At 42.9% G+C, this 15191-nt stretch overlaps 1 long non-coding RNA gene across 5 annotated transcripts in view; it reads left to right on the top strand.

Moving 5' to 3' along the window:
- Positions 1–15191, top strand: part of LOC120367756 (uncharacterized) — a 394209-nt gene that overhangs the window by 178508 nt on the left and 200510 nt on the right. For 4 of the 5 annotated variants that reach the window (XR_012517011.1, XR_012517008.1, XR_012517009.1 and 1 more), the window contains exons 3-4: positions 10674–10792; positions 11565–11732. This is a non-coding gene — a long non-coding RNA (uncharacterized LOC120367756). The remainder of the gene's footprint in view (positions 1–10673; positions 10793–11564; positions 11733–15191) is intronic. The other variant, XR_012517010.1, reaches the window with a different exon arrangement.

The following is a 15191-nucleotide window of genomic DNA, read 5'->3' as shown; positions in this document are numbered from 1 at the left end:
ATGATATGATCGAAAGAGCTTTTGCATTAGAATCTAAAGACTAGTTCAACTCCCAGCTTTGCCACGTTCTAGCCGTGTTACCTTGGAAAAATCACTTGGCCCCTCTAAACCTTCATTGGTAAAAATAGAAAATTACGCTTACCTTCTAGGATGGAGTTTCCTATTGATAAAATGTAAATTATAATGCCGACCTCTTGGGGTCGTGGGGATTTAAATTATTTTGACAAAGATAATTTATGGGAAAAAATATATATGTATAAGTATGTATATCCCAAGCTGGGAACTTCTTCCCTCCTTTTTTGCTTGCTAATTAAGAGTCATAAATAAAATGCTGATGAGCTGCAGTCTGCCGTCTGTGCTGTAGCTGGAGGGCTGTTTTGACTTAGCCTGACAAATGGCTAACCAGCCGCTCCCACCATGCCCAACTCAAGCGTTCAGCACTGAGAAATCCAGCTACTGCCAACAGCATCTTATAAACTTGTCACTATTTACTTACTTGGTGACAGTGTTTTTGTTCAGTGATCATCCCTGAGATTTTACCCGTCAGGGTGTGTCTGTTTCTCTCAAAATGCCAAAATGACATTTAAATATAATCCTTTCTCAAACCACATGAAAATAGTGACGATCTCTAAATGAGACTTGATGCCCTTGGAGTTCATCCCCATCGCAGTGCAGTTGGAGTGGGATGTTGTCTTTACAAAACAGTAGCTGAATGCAGACAGGGCTTTATTAAATGGACACAAACTTCAGAGCCACTTCAAAAGCTGCTAGTCAGGATTTCCAGGTAACCTGTCAAGTGGGGTGTTAGAGACCACTCATACAAGCTTGGAAGAACTGACTGTCACATTTTCAGGAACTTTGCAAGGTGGTTGAAATCATGTTGATAGATTGAAATTGGCCATGGTGAGAGTGTTTACACCATGGAAATTAACAAACACTACAAAATCAAGCGTTTTCTCCTAGAGGGGTGTTTGCTAAACATTTACCAGCTCAGTACTCTACAGTATAACCAAATCTTTGTGCACCTGGATAAAACTCAGCTGTGACTGAGCATGGGAGAAGGGACATCCCAAATCAGAAGTATAAATAAAACCATGAGGCTGGACTCACTTTTCTTGAGTCTCTGCTGTGTGCCAGGTTCCAGGCTAGCTTAGATTGAGACTGGGTATCAGGAGGTACCTAGCAAATTAATGATGCGGGCCTACCAAAATTGTGTTCATATGAAGGATAGAGAGCCTGCTAGGAGCTTGACTGCAAGCCGGTCATGGGAGGGAGGGAATAATGCGAAGTATAGGATGGTTCTTGTCACTCAGGTCTCAATCCAGGCCCTAGCTGAGGTTTGTAGAGGGTGGGCTATTGGGGAAAGGTTTAAGTAAAAACGGAAAAGGCTGCTTTGGGAAAACTCTGTAGGACACGATGGCATTGTTTGGATTTGGCATCTTGTTTGTTTGAGGACCTCAGCTGCGGTAGTTTTGTGACTGCAGAGGCTTGGCTGACCCACAGACAGCAGTGGGGTGGGCTCTCTTGTGAGCTCTTTTTTGAGAGCACTTTGCGGAGTACCACAGTGCGAGTAAAGAGGGGAAAGGGACAGTAGAATTTATTTTGGTGACCCCATACGTGCTGGTAAGGCAAAGGGGAAGCTGGTTGCACATGCATTTTCTTAACTTAACCTCTCAACTCCCTTGTGAGAAGGGCATTATCATATCCTCTTTGTAGATAAAGAAACTGAGGCTTGGAGGGTCTGAACGACTTGCCCAATATCACAGAAAGTGGTAGAGCGGGGATTCACTCATGGGGCTGACAGCAAACCCTTCATGGGGCCTCTATGACTGCCCTGAATTCATGTCTGCATGTTTATCTCTTTTTCTTCTAATTTTGAGGGAAGAAGTCTCTCTCTTCTTTCCAGGGCCAGCCTTTCCACTCCTGCCCATGAATCCTGTACCTTCCTAATTCCTGCTCCAGGGCCTTTTGTAAAGCACCCACTGCTCGGTTGTGCATCTTTAGCTTTTCTTCCATCGGTTTATTCATTAATCTTTGCTGTCTATTAACAGAAATGAGTAAGAGTGTGGGGACTTTCTTAGCCTTCTCTCTTAGCCTCTCTGTTGCACTGAACACAGAACACATTCTTCTTTATTCTTAAAACTGTCTACTTCCCAGCTTCTGTGATTGGTTTTTGTCTTCCCTCTCTGGTTATTCTTCTGATCACTTCTGGTCCTTCTTCCTTTTCCCAACCCTTGAAATAGAAGCATTACTCCAAGTGTCTGGTGTTGGCTCTCTTCTCCTTCTTGTGGTCCCTATGGCCTCAGCACTCTCTGCAGACAAATATATCAATATGTCTACAGCTCTGGTTAGGACATGAGCAGAAGTAACTCAACTGGGTGCCCAGGGCCAAGAGCAGTCTCTGGCATGTAGCAGACACTCAGTAAACAATAGAGATTTCGGATGAAGTGAACACTATGAACCAAGGCTGGGCATGTATGCATTGATTTATTTGGAGGATACCCCTTTCATGCTCTTGAACTCCTCAAACTCAGGAACTGGGCCTTTTCCTCATTTTGAATCCCCTGATCCAGCATAACACATAGTAGCTGTTCAATAAATGTTTGCTGAATGAATGAGTGAGTCCAAGGTTGCTGATAAATTGATGTAAAATTGTGGCAGTCATTATATAGGAACTTGTATGTGCCGTGGGCTTGCAGCCATGCAAGGCTTTTTCTCATTTGAGTAACTCAGTTGAAGCTGAGCTCCAGGATGACTCATCTGGCTGCGTCAGCACTGAAACCTTGTGCCATCTTCCTCGCTTGCCCTTGCTGTTGCATTGCTCATCAGTGGTCCGATCTTGTTGATTTTACCTCCACGTGTGGCTTTATGCCTTGTATTTGTGTTTTTGTTTCTATTCTCATGGCCACCTCCCAAGGTCAGCTCTAATTACCTCTTGTCAGAATGTCAGCATAGGTCACTCCCCAGTCTGGTCGCTGTTGATCCCTTTTCTGTAAGCTACGGGCTTGGCTATGCTCCTGATGACCGGCTCTGTTTGGAAAAAAGAAAACAGAACAAAGCAGAATTGGTTCTGGAAAGCAAGGATAAAGAGGGCTAAAGCAACACTCCATTATCTGCCTTTAATCCCACAGGCCCTTAAGGCTGTTGCCTGCTTTGGGTTTTACCCTTGAGTTGCTTGAGTGGGCTTATGCCCTCATTGCTCCTTATAACAAAGAGTAGGATCCATTCTCACAATAGAGCTAAATTGTAGGAGGAAGAAAGCGGACCAATGGGAAGCTTGTGCTTGACTATGTTGTTGAAGAGAGGCAAAGGAAATGGAAGAACAATCCTTCAGAGAAGGGAGAACAAGAGAAGGGAAAATGTGAAAGAGGAGATAGAAGACGGCCATTCAGATAATACTTCTAGAGGGAAGGAAGAAACAAAGGAGAGAAGACCAGAGCTGAGCTCCTGCCATTTTTCATAGATAATTATGATTAAACGGGCCATTTCTGAAAATGCTCAATAAATGTGCACTGTTACCTTAAGGTTTTGCTTTGTTGCTGTGCATTACATGGGCATTGCATGAACTTTATTGGTCCACAATTTTACCTAGTAAAATATGAGCTAATGGACTTTAGGGGGCCTCTCTGGGGACTCTTGAGCTGAAGCAATTTAGGTCAGTGTTATGCAAAGTGTGATCTGCCTTCTGCAAGGAGGTAAGTACAGAAATCCACAGTCTGTATTTAGAAACTTTATAGCATTGCACATTGCTACAATGATGTGCAGGAGGTGGGTGGTACCAGTTGAGAGAGCCAGAGCCAGAGAGATCGTGGGCATTTCTTCCCATTTTTGCAGCTCAGTAACTTCACCGTGGTAGCTCAAAATCAGCCATAATGGGAGGTATTTTTATCATGCAAATTGACAAATGCTACAAATCAGGACTCCTCCCACCCTTAAGAACCGGGTGCTAAACATTTGTGGGCACGCCACTGCTTGGCTGAGAAGTCCAAGCATCTGATGGGGAAATACTATGGAACGGCATGTTGTTCCACTTTCTTGGTGAGTTACTTGTGACTGGAGCTGCCTACCCAGACATGCACGATAGGATCACCTATCTGTCAACAAAGGAATAGGGGAAATTGGTCCTTTACCATAGGGAGTTTGAAATGCACTGCCCTAGGTCACCTTCAGCTTGTTCTGAGATCCAAGCGTATTCCAACAGAGGTCTTCACGATAACCAGATGGAATAGCCCATTGGTTTAGAAACCTCCTACTCCAGATTTCGAGTCCTATAAGACAGTTAGGATCCAGGGTAGCTGTGGCAGACACAGCTGAGACAGAGAAGCCAAACGCGAAATAGCAAAAGATATGTGTATTAGTCTGTTAGGACTGCCATGAAAAATATCAAAGAATTGGTGGCGTAAACAACAGGAATTTATTTTTTCACAGCTCTGGAGGCTGTAAGTCCAAGATGAAGGTGTTGGCAGACTTGGTTTCTCCTGAGGCCACTCTCCTTGCCTCGCAGATGGCCACCTTCTTACTGTGTCCTCACATGGTCTTTTCTCTGTTTGCATACATCCCTGATGAATTTCCTTCTCTTCTTACAAGGACACCTATCCTACAGGATTGAGGCCCCATGCTTATGACCTCATTTAACTACAATGATCCCTTAAAGGCCCTATCTTCAAATGCAGTCACCTTGGGGATTGGGGCTTCATGCAAAATTTGGGAAGACACAATCCAGTCTGTGTCAGTGTGTCACTGTGCTTTACCTGTCAATGCTCACTCTGCATTCCAATCAAGCATGGTATAGCAGATCACAAGACTGGAGCCAAGGAGGACTGACCTGGTCTCCCAGGTCTGCCTTCCCATTGGCTGTGTGTCTTTGGGGACCCTAATCTTTCTTATCCTGCATTACTTCACCTATAAGATGAATATAATACAAGGGCTTCTCTCACAGTGTAGTTATGAAGATTAAGTGAACTCATGGAGGTAAGCTTTTAGCACAGTGTCTGGCCCATGATAGGTACTTAATAAATGTATGCTTTTAATTTATGGTTTTGCTCTATTGTTGTGGATTGCATATGCAGTATATTTTTAGGCCTCAGAGGAGGCCTAGGTGTGGAGAACTGATGCAAAGTCTTCTGTCTCAGTTTTAGATCCCCATTCCATTGTCCTCATCTCCAGTATCATAGGTAAGAAAAGGCCAAGGTTTTTCTGACACCCCCGGTTTACACATTCACTCTGAACTTGCTAAAGCGGACCTTGAGTGGAGAGCCATGATTTCTTGAAGATTAGTAATGCCAAAGAATCCAAAGGCATCTCTTATAAACGATGCCCCAGCAGCCTGGCCTGCAGTGGGCTGAGAGGCACCAGGAAAACACACCGGAACAGAGAGTCAATGCACTGGGGAGAGAACGAGCCCCCTCGATGAGGCTAATTTTCCCAGTGTGTAAATAAATTATGTAAATAAATATCTGTACATATTTATAACTTCTACTTCTGAAAGATCCATCTGGGTGAATTTATTTGACTTTTACGCACTAGAAGTTTGTTTAAACAATATTATCAAGAAAAACCATGTAGTCAAATTATTAGTCTTTAAAAACAAAATGAACAATTTATACAGAAGGAAACGGATACGTTTAAAAAAATCTCCTGGCGTACTGATTTGAAGATAAAACCCTTTTAATTAAAAACACAGAAGTCAGGTTCTTAGATGAAAAATAATGTATATTTTACCTGGTTCAGTATTCTTTTGGATAATTCAAGTTTTGGTCATCAGAAAAAAAGATGCATAGGCTTTTGCCACATAAGATCTTGCCGACATGCTAGGTCCTTCACTGCCTGGCATTGATATTCCCTCTTACCCACTGCAGGCATTCTCACTTCTGTTGGATGCCCCTTCCACTTTGTAGTAATCTCCAAACTCACCCAGTGCTATCCCTCCCACCTGAAGTCCTGTCTCTCTGATTTCGTCTTCCCTGACCACTCCTCCTTGGAAAGAATCTTCCTCACCTGAATCACTCTAGCACTTTTACTCTGTATTGTTAATTTTCCAATTAATCTCAACCGTCTTTGCAATGCCTTTCATGATATCACCTTGAATTACATGGTTAAGGGCTTGTCTCTCTTGTTAAGCTGCACACGCCCTGAGAAAGGGACCTCATCTTACTCTTTGACACTCCTCGCCCATTTAGTGATAATTAGCTGTGTGCCTTTTATAGAGTAGGAAGTCAATGACTATCACAGAGTTGATCTGCTTTTTCCTGAAATGGTTAAGATCATTTTATGTTAATAAGTGTGTGTCGAGTCAAACTTATAGCAGTAAGCACTGAGTCTTTTTCTTGTTTAATTGTAGATACCAAGCTGGAATTCTCTAGTAAATGCTCCTGGAATGTAATCCGTGGGCGCCATTGTTCCAGTGAGTTACAGTGATTTTTAAATCTAACTCTGGTGTAAAAGAGACCTGGGTTGAGTTCTGGTTTTTCTGCTTACCAGCTCTCTCACCTTGGGTAGATTATTACCTCTCTGTGATGGTTAATTTTAGGTGTCAACTTAACTAGGTTAAGGAATCCCCAGACATCTGATAAAGCATTATTTCTGGGTAAGTCTGTGAGGTTTTTTCTGGGAAAGATTGACAGTTGAGTCAGTGGACTACTGAGAGAGGAAGATCTGCCCTTACAGTGTGCGTGGGTGCCATCAGATCAGCTGAGGGCCTGGAGAGAATCAAAAGGCAGGGAAGAGGTGGATTTGCTCTCTCTTCTGGAGCTTCTCCTGCCTTGTACATCAGGACTTCAGGGTCTCTGGCCTTCAGACTCTGGGACTTTTGAACCGATACCCCCCAGGTTCTCAGGCCTTTGGCCTCTTACTAAGATTCACATCATTGTCTTCACTGGTTCTAAGGCCTTGCGACGTGGACTGAGTTATACCACTGACTTCTCTGGTTCTCCAGCTTGCAGACTACCTGTCATAGGGCTTCTCAGCCTCCGTTAATTACATGAGCTGGTTTCTATAATAACCCCGCTCTTGTCTGTCTATGTATCTGTCGATCTATCCATCCATCCATGTATCTGTGTATCTATTTGTCATCTATGTATCAGTCTATCCATCCATCTATCCATCCATCTATCCTATTGGTTCTGTTTCTCTGGAGGACTTTGACTAATATACTCTCTAAAGCCCAGTTTCTTCATCTGTTAAGTGTGAGTAATAATAGCACCTTATCTCATAAGATGCTGGCAAAGGAGTAAAATAGAAACAGTAGCACTCAATGAATATTGATTTTTATCATTAATATTGTGACCCACAAAGATAAAAAAGTAGAAACTTCACCCATGGATATCTGTCTGCATTCATCTGAACCAGGGGTAACTTGGATGAAGAGTAAGACGGGCACACCACTGGAGAATTGGCCATGCAGGAGCTGGCTGTTTATTTCCCTGTGCCCAGTCCTGCTGGATAAGGAATATAATACTCCCTGTGAAGAATTCAGAAGAAGCACTTTCCCGTCGAGGAAGAGCTGACTTGCGAACTACCTTTGGCCCCATGTTGTCATCATGTCCCCAAATCCCCACTTCCCTTTGTAAAGTATAAAATATTTTAATACCTTCAAAACACTATATTTTGTGTTGTTACTCTGGAGTTGGGCAGGTTACATGGGCAGTACAGTCTTATTCATTAAAGATAAGTCAGCAGGACGTTTGGCCTGGAACGAATGATGAAACAAAGTCAAACCATATTCAATGTTTTCTCAGAGATATTCAAGAAAAACAGTAACTTTAGTTGAGGAAGCATACAGGAGCCCAAATCTTCTGTAGTTTTCTTATAAGGACTGGAGAGTGGGCACAGGTAAAAGAGCTCTTGGAGGGAGAGCTGGGGACTGTCGGGAGGTGGCCAGTCCTGTGTTTCACCAGGACAGCTGTGCAAAGCAGAGGCCACCAAGAAGGTGCGAAGTGGCTTGTCAGCTCTTCTGCATGTTCTCACAAATTAGGCATGCATCCCAAAAGGTATACTGCAATATTAAAGCTTTTTTATACACACTGTAAAGTTTCCCCTGTGTGTCTCAGCAGGCACATGTGTGGCTGGGCAGTATCCACGGACTGATTCCTTTGTAAATTACATGGAGCTGACATGGCTGAATCCCACAGCTGACTCAGAGGAGGATGCAAGCTTGTGCTGGGCGAGGGGCTGATGCCCCTCTGTGCAAGTCATATTCATGTCCTCTGAGCAGAGTGGTACAAAATTACTAAAGCTGCTTCTCGAAGACACTTCTAACGCAGTACCTAGTGAAAATGTTAGGCGCGATGAGTTCTTAGTTGCCGCACTGCTGTACTGAAGTCCCAGGTATTTCTCTACCTGTTATCTGTGAACATGGGTTTTGTGGGGAAGGCAGTCACAGGCTGAGGGAAGCATCAGCAGTCGTGTGTACTGAGAGGCCTGTAAAGTGAGTGAGGACAATGAAGCTGGTTGAAGTGCCCCAGGAAACAGCCAGACTTCCGTTGTGGAGGTGAGGAGAAGAACTGAGCCCCGGCAAAGGTGTGTCAGGACGCTGAGTAATGTTATCACCCAAATCATCTGACTGCAGATTTGAAAGTTGTTGTTACTAAGTATTCAGACGGGAAAAGAAATATGGTTTGGGTTATTTCCATAGTCATTCCAGAAATCCAGGCTCAGTTTGGCATTTATTGACATAACTGTTTATTTTGTATCCACGTAGAAGTTTGAGTCTCTCCGACTTGAGTGATACTTCAGCCTTTCCTTGGAGTCTCCATGGCTTCTGTCCCTCCTTTGCTTGTGTCCAGTCATTGTCAAATGGCTTTGTGCAAGTTACTCTTTCTCAGCCTCCATTTTTTTGGATCCTACCTTTATTTGATCTCATTTCTCTTGCTGCCCTTTTTGCCTGTATTCTGTTCAGTCCAGGCCCTCTGGACCTCTTGCCTGGGCCTCCAACATCTCTCTCCTCCCATCTCTTCCCTTTTGGCCCTCCTACCCAGGGCACGGCAGTAGTAACATCTACCACCATTTAATAGGCACCCTTTCTATGCCAAGCCTGAGGTTGCTATGTCACATATGTTATTTGTAATGTTTGCAATAACCCTGGAAATGGTATTATTACCTCCATGGTACAGTTTGGAAGGCACCAGAAAGGTACATAATGTGTCCACATTCATGCCAGCTAATGAGAGACAAAGGTGGAATGGTAACCCACGGCCGCTGGGCCCCTCAGTTCATGCTGTTCTCTAACCATGCTGTTTTCTCTGCTCAGAATCCTTCAGTGGCTCCCATTGCCTAATAGATGAGGTCTGGCCCCCTTATCTTGGCTTCTGAGTCTTCTAAAATGTAGTCTGCTGGGTTTCCAGGCTTTCCCCTCCATCCATCATGTATCCTATCCTTTAGCCAAAAAAAAAAAAAAAAAAAAAAAAAAAGACAAAAACCCCCAAAACAAGAAAACCATTTTTATTTATACCCATGCTTTCTTTCCTAAGTGCTTTTATATGTGCTATTTCTCCTGCCGGGAGCAGAAACTGTCATGCTTTCCTCTATATAAGTAAATGTTGCCCAAGAAAACATTGAACAGAGTTGGGCTAGAGATCCATTTATTATCTGGTTCACAAAGGGCATATTGGATCTTTATTAAATAGTCTAAAATGTCCTTTCAATAATGTTTTTCTTTAATATCTTTTTAAAAGACATTTAAAGTGAATCAGAAAGCAATTAAATGATTAATTGCTACGGCTGGATTCTGCTGCCCTCAGCCTCTGTGGATGCTATCTGACCGATTAACCTCCATTTCTGAGCTCTGCCTGATTGAGGAAGGCAATGACGGAAAATGCTCGGCCTGTCACATGACTGATCCTTGCCGTCATGAGCCATCGTTTTCTAACTGCAAGCTTTCATTTTCAAAGCCCTGGCATGATTTCAGGAGCTGTAAACCCTCATGTGAGTAAGTGAGCAGTGAGAACTGGCAGTTTTTCAATCTAAGTCTCTGCAGCTTTAAACCCACATTTAGCTGTGATTCTTTTTTTCTCTTTAGGTTTGACCTTTTTTTTTTTTTTTTTTTTTTTTTCAGTGAATACTTTTTTGATAGATAAAGTGGGGTAAAGGTGAATTTGACTGAGAGAGATATGGGTTGGTCCATTTAGGGCTGACCCTGGGAAAAAAAAGCTATATCAGTCTTGACGTTAATTCCATAGTCAGAGTAGGTGAGAGAGGAGTGGATAAGTATACAGGATTCCCAGCCTTCCCAGTACAACCATGGACTCAGAGCTGGGGACACTAAAATTGTACATGAAGTTGATGATTTCACTGGTAGAGGTGGCCCACAATGCCAGTTTGGATAGGTGTTAATGTCTTGGGGAAGTTCAGGAGACGCCTACTCCAAGGCCTAACTTCTAGGACAGTTTGTGGGGTATCAGGGAAGGCTATATCACTGGAAAGATTTCTAGTTACCATAAATAATTGGGCTTCAGTTAAATGCAGAATTAACTGTTCTCAGTGTATTATTAGCTGGACAATGGGTTTATTATATGATTTACATTAGTGCTTATAGGTAATCTGAAAACAAAAATGTGAATATAATATGAACTATCTCAAAGATTTGGGTCTGTTTGATAGTTTTATTTCAAATTTATATATCAAATGTTTCATTACCCTTTTTTTTTTTTTGCCCCTTTTTCATTTTATTTTTTTAGCTTTCAAAACAAATTAGCAAGTGAAGGAAAGAGGAGAGGGAGAAACTGCACACCAGCAGAATGTCACAGTAGGCAGTATCACGAAAGCAGTGTTGGAACTTTCTACTCAGGTTTGGATTGTGCGTCTCTCTTTGTTGTCTTTTCCTTAATCTTCATCTTTAGCAAGTAATTACTGACCATCCAATGCCCTTATGGTACCATCTTAAGAAATGGATGTAAAGAATTCTATAGGGAAAAAAAAAAAGCACATCATTAGTGTAAGAAATTTATTTAGCCGGGCGCGGTGGCTCATGCCTGTAATCCCAGCACTCTGGGAGGCCGAGGCGGGTGAATCACAAAGTCAAGAGATCGAGACCATCCTGGTCAACATGGTGAAACCCCGTCTCTACTAAAAATACAAAAAATTAGCTGGGCATGGTGGCGCATGCCTGTAATCCCAGCTACTCAGGAGGCTGAGGCAGGAGAACTGCCTGAACCCAGGAGGCGGAGGTTGCGGTGAGCCGAGATCGCGCCATTGCACTCCAGCCTGGGTAACAAGAGCGAAACTCTGTCTCAAAAAAAAAAAAAAAGAAATTTATTTAGAAGACAATTACAGACACATATAAAAATGATAGCAGCTTATATTTACAAAGCACTCACTATATGCCAAGAACTTTCTAAGGACTTCACATAATATTAGCTCATTTAATCTTCAAAACAACTGTATAGGGTAGGTACTATTATACCTATTTTATGGATAAGGAAACTGAGGCAAAAAGAGATGACTTAATTTGTTTACAGTCACATAGCTAGGGAGTGGTAGAGTCATGATTTGAACCCAGGCAGTCTGAATCTGGAATTTAAAAAAAAAAAAAGTATAACCAGGGTGGAAACTTGTTTTGCTCTTTTCAGGTTTCCTAAACTTATCATCACCACCAGTGAATTCTGAGTGACAGTAGTGTGGAATTTGAAAGAATGAAAGAGAAACTGAAGTAGTGAGATGGTGAAAGAGAAGAAAAAAATGAAGAAAGATGCTTGCAAAAATACTACCGTGGGTCCTGAGATGAGGATCTTGGGAAGGTAGGTGTGGCAATACCTGTTGTTCTGTGCTGACCTGGGCCTCAGCCAGCAGACAGGGATGGGCAGTCAGTGAAGGAGTGTGGCCGGTGACTGGTCTGCTATGCATTGTGCTGGTTTCCTGCTCCTCAGGCTAAAATGGATGCCCCTGACAGCTCCCTCTGAGCTCTTGTTCGTCTGAGGCACACCACCCTTATAGATCTGCTGCTGCTTTCCCTCTGCAGAGCCACAGTGCTGTCCCTTATTCTCAGATCTCTTCTCACCTCAGGTCACTTAGGACAGGGCCACCGGACAGGTTTGGGATTTCAGAAAACTGTTCAGATGTTATAAAGGTAAAATGGTATATATTGCATATGTAGTATTTCTAGTAGAGTCTGGGTCAGCATCTCATAAGCAGATATGTTAACATTTCAACCACAACATATATGTATTGTCATCCTGAGGTAAGTGGTGACTATGTAGAACCTCATATCAACAAGGTCAGATTTTTGCCACCTATGGAGTTTTTATGTCAAATATGTGAAAAACTTTTGGTTGCAGGGTTTTAGGATTTTGGAACTGAGGATAAGGTGTTGTGGACCATATCATTATCACATTATGAGTTCCTTCCTCTTTCATCAGAGGCATAAGCATGAAGATGCTGACAAAGCTATTCCTGCGCTTCCTGTGCTGTCCGAGAAGGGATCTGATTCTGGCTGAGCCTTAAGAATCACAGTTCCAAGCTTTCTTCTCCTTCCAGGTTTTAGTCGGGAAAGTAGCCATTCTGAAAGTAGAGTCCAAATCTACACTTTATACATTCCCTGTAGGTTTGGTGAGCAAAAAGTAATAAAGGAAATACAAACTCAGGAAAGAAAAGATTTTTCTAAGAAAGATCTATTTACACTCCTTAGGCCTCTACCCTACTTCCCTTGGGAGTTACTTAGCTTAGCTTGGAGGATCACAGATTAAAGTACAATATAGTGAGTATTATTAAAAACAACCTGTAAGACTGCATTATCCAAAAGATTTAGCAGCTAATTTTCTTCTCACATCATTTTTTTTTTTCAGGGTATAACCTTCTTCTCACATCATTTTTTTTTTTTCAGGGTATAACCTTCTTTAAATTTTATGCCCTGCTCTCAAATTCCTTCTGGGTTTAATGACTAATCTATTTGTGTTTACCCTGGTGAAACCTGTAGAAGAAAATCATAAATTAATGGCATATGTTTGCAGCTATAAACAGGGACAGATTAAGAAATACACAAACATGCCTAGTAACCTATTTCCTGGAATTGCAATGCTCAACTCCCAATTAACCTTAGATTTACAAGTCTAATCAAATGGCCTAGTTCATTTCCATTGAAAGCTGTGCACTTTGTATAATCTTTCGCTTGACCTAAATCTGTAGTAAACTTTGGGAAATAAACTCCTTTGTGGAGCCAATCTATTGGATGAAGTCAATGTCCCTTTTCAGGAACTTGAGCTACGACTTCGTGTACTCTAAGACACAGTTTGCAAAGGACCAGTCTGCCATACCCCGTGTAGGAGGAGGCCTACGCTGGCTCCCACCACACAGTGTGCTCTATGGTAATGGAAGGCTGTGCTGAGTCACTTACACCGTGTCCCGGGTCTTCCTTAAGGACAGTGTATGATTTTGGAAGATAATAGTAGCAAACATTTGTCTATCACCTCTCTAGATCAGCTAGGCATTCTTCTAAGCCCTTTCTGCTGTGAACTCATTTGATCTTCTTAAGAAAGGGGCGGGAACCATTGTAATCACTGTCCAATAGATGAGAAAACTCAGGCACAGAGAGGTTAAGTACATTGTCCTATCGGCCTCAGCTGGTGACTGGGGGAGTGGGGCTTTGAACCTGACAGTCTTTTCTAGGGTCTATCCACATAACCATTAAGTCACATTGCTTTCTGGGCTATTGCATAGCCTGTGCAAAACCTGAACGGTGTGGAGCTTGCCACGTGGGCTTCCTTAAACTGTACCCTCCCCCAGTGCTCTTCGAGTCTTGGGGCTCTGCAGAATCCCTAGGGGTCTTTGGAATGAGAGGCAAAGGGGGCTCTGGACTTCTACACCCATATCAGCAGGAACCAGTCAGCTTTTAAATGTTACTTGCTAGCACAAAGATTTTATCTGACTAAGGGGTTCTGTAGCTCACAAGAAGCTTAAGAACTATAGCTCTAAATGGCCAAGCCAGTTAACTCACGCAGGGGTCATACCAATTGCAAAGAGAAATGAGATGTAGAAACCCTGATCCCAGTGCTGTGTGTGTTGCTGTCATACTCTTACTATAGTCAATGTCATAGTTATGAAGTCAATGTGCATTTTGGCGATGACATTTCAGGGTAAACTAGAGACTGCTGCCTGGGTGACCGCCGGGTGGTGACCAGATCAGGTGCTTTCACAGTAGAAGATGGAAAAGGCCACCCAATCCTCCAGGCCTGGTCTAGGGAGGGGTAGGAGAGATGAGGCAAAAAACCTCAACACGGTAGGAAAGGTAAAGAAAGTGGTGAGCAGAGCCAAGGCCGGGTGCTGAAATGAGGGTCCATACTCTGTGAATTAGATTGTTGAAGGTAGGGCTGGGAGCAGCAGAAGAGAAACCAATTGAAGGTGGCAAGATGAGAAAGACAGGATGGAAAGTTCCCAAGGAAATTGTGGATCACAGAGGACCCCAGGAAAGAGACTCTTGGGTCAAGAGAAAGAAAAAGCTAGGAGGTAATTTTTTTGATAAAGTGTCTAAGATTGGTAGATAAGAGTAAGCAAAGGATTTCCACAAAGCATTTTACCAAGTATATCACCATGCCCTTGATTAGGTGGATTCAAAACTGGCTTAGTGAACTTTATCCAAAGGTGCTGTCTACTGGGCTACAAACCAGCCTGGAGGGCAGGTGTGGCTCTGCAGTCTTCAGCCTTAATTTATAAAGCAAATGCTCTAGGGCTGGCACAGTGGCTCATACCTGTAATCCTAGCACTTCAGAAGGCCAAGGTGGGAAGATTGCTTGAGCCCATAAATTTGAGGTTAGCCTGGACAACATGGGGAGACCCGCATCTCTACAAAAATTTTGAAAAATTAGTCAGATGTGGGGGTGTACACCCGTAGTCCCAGCTACTTGGGGTGCATCTATCTGTAGTCCCAGAGACTTGAGAGGCTGAAGTGGGAGGATCTCTTGAGTCAGGAGTTGGAGGCTGCAATGAGCTGTGGTTGTGCCACTGCACTCCAGCCTGGGCAAGAGAGTGAGGCTCTGTCTCTCTCAAAATAAGTAAATAAATGCAAATGCTCTGACAAGGCTCTGACACTATATGTTATCAAAGAATGATGTTCTCTGATCTGTCCTGCGTGTGTCCATTTTCTCATTGTTACAGGATTTCTGGATGAGCCTAGAGGGCCCATGAATCCTCTGAGATTATTTTACTAGGAGTATCTACTTACTCTTCTGTCTCTTTTGCTAGAATAGGATCAAGCTGAGGAAATG

The sequence above is a fragment of the Saimiri boliviensis genome, chromosome 3 (assembly GCF_048565385.1).
Source record: "Saimiri boliviensis isolate mSaiBol1 chromosome 3, mSaiBol1.pri, whole genome shotgun sequence".
Classification (NCBI taxonomy): Eukaryota; Metazoa; Chordata; class Mammalia; order Primates; family Cebidae; genus Saimiri; species Saimiri boliviensis.
The sequence above is the reverse complement of the archived record's forward strand: the minus strand, read 5'-3'. Positions and strand labels throughout refer to the sequence as shown.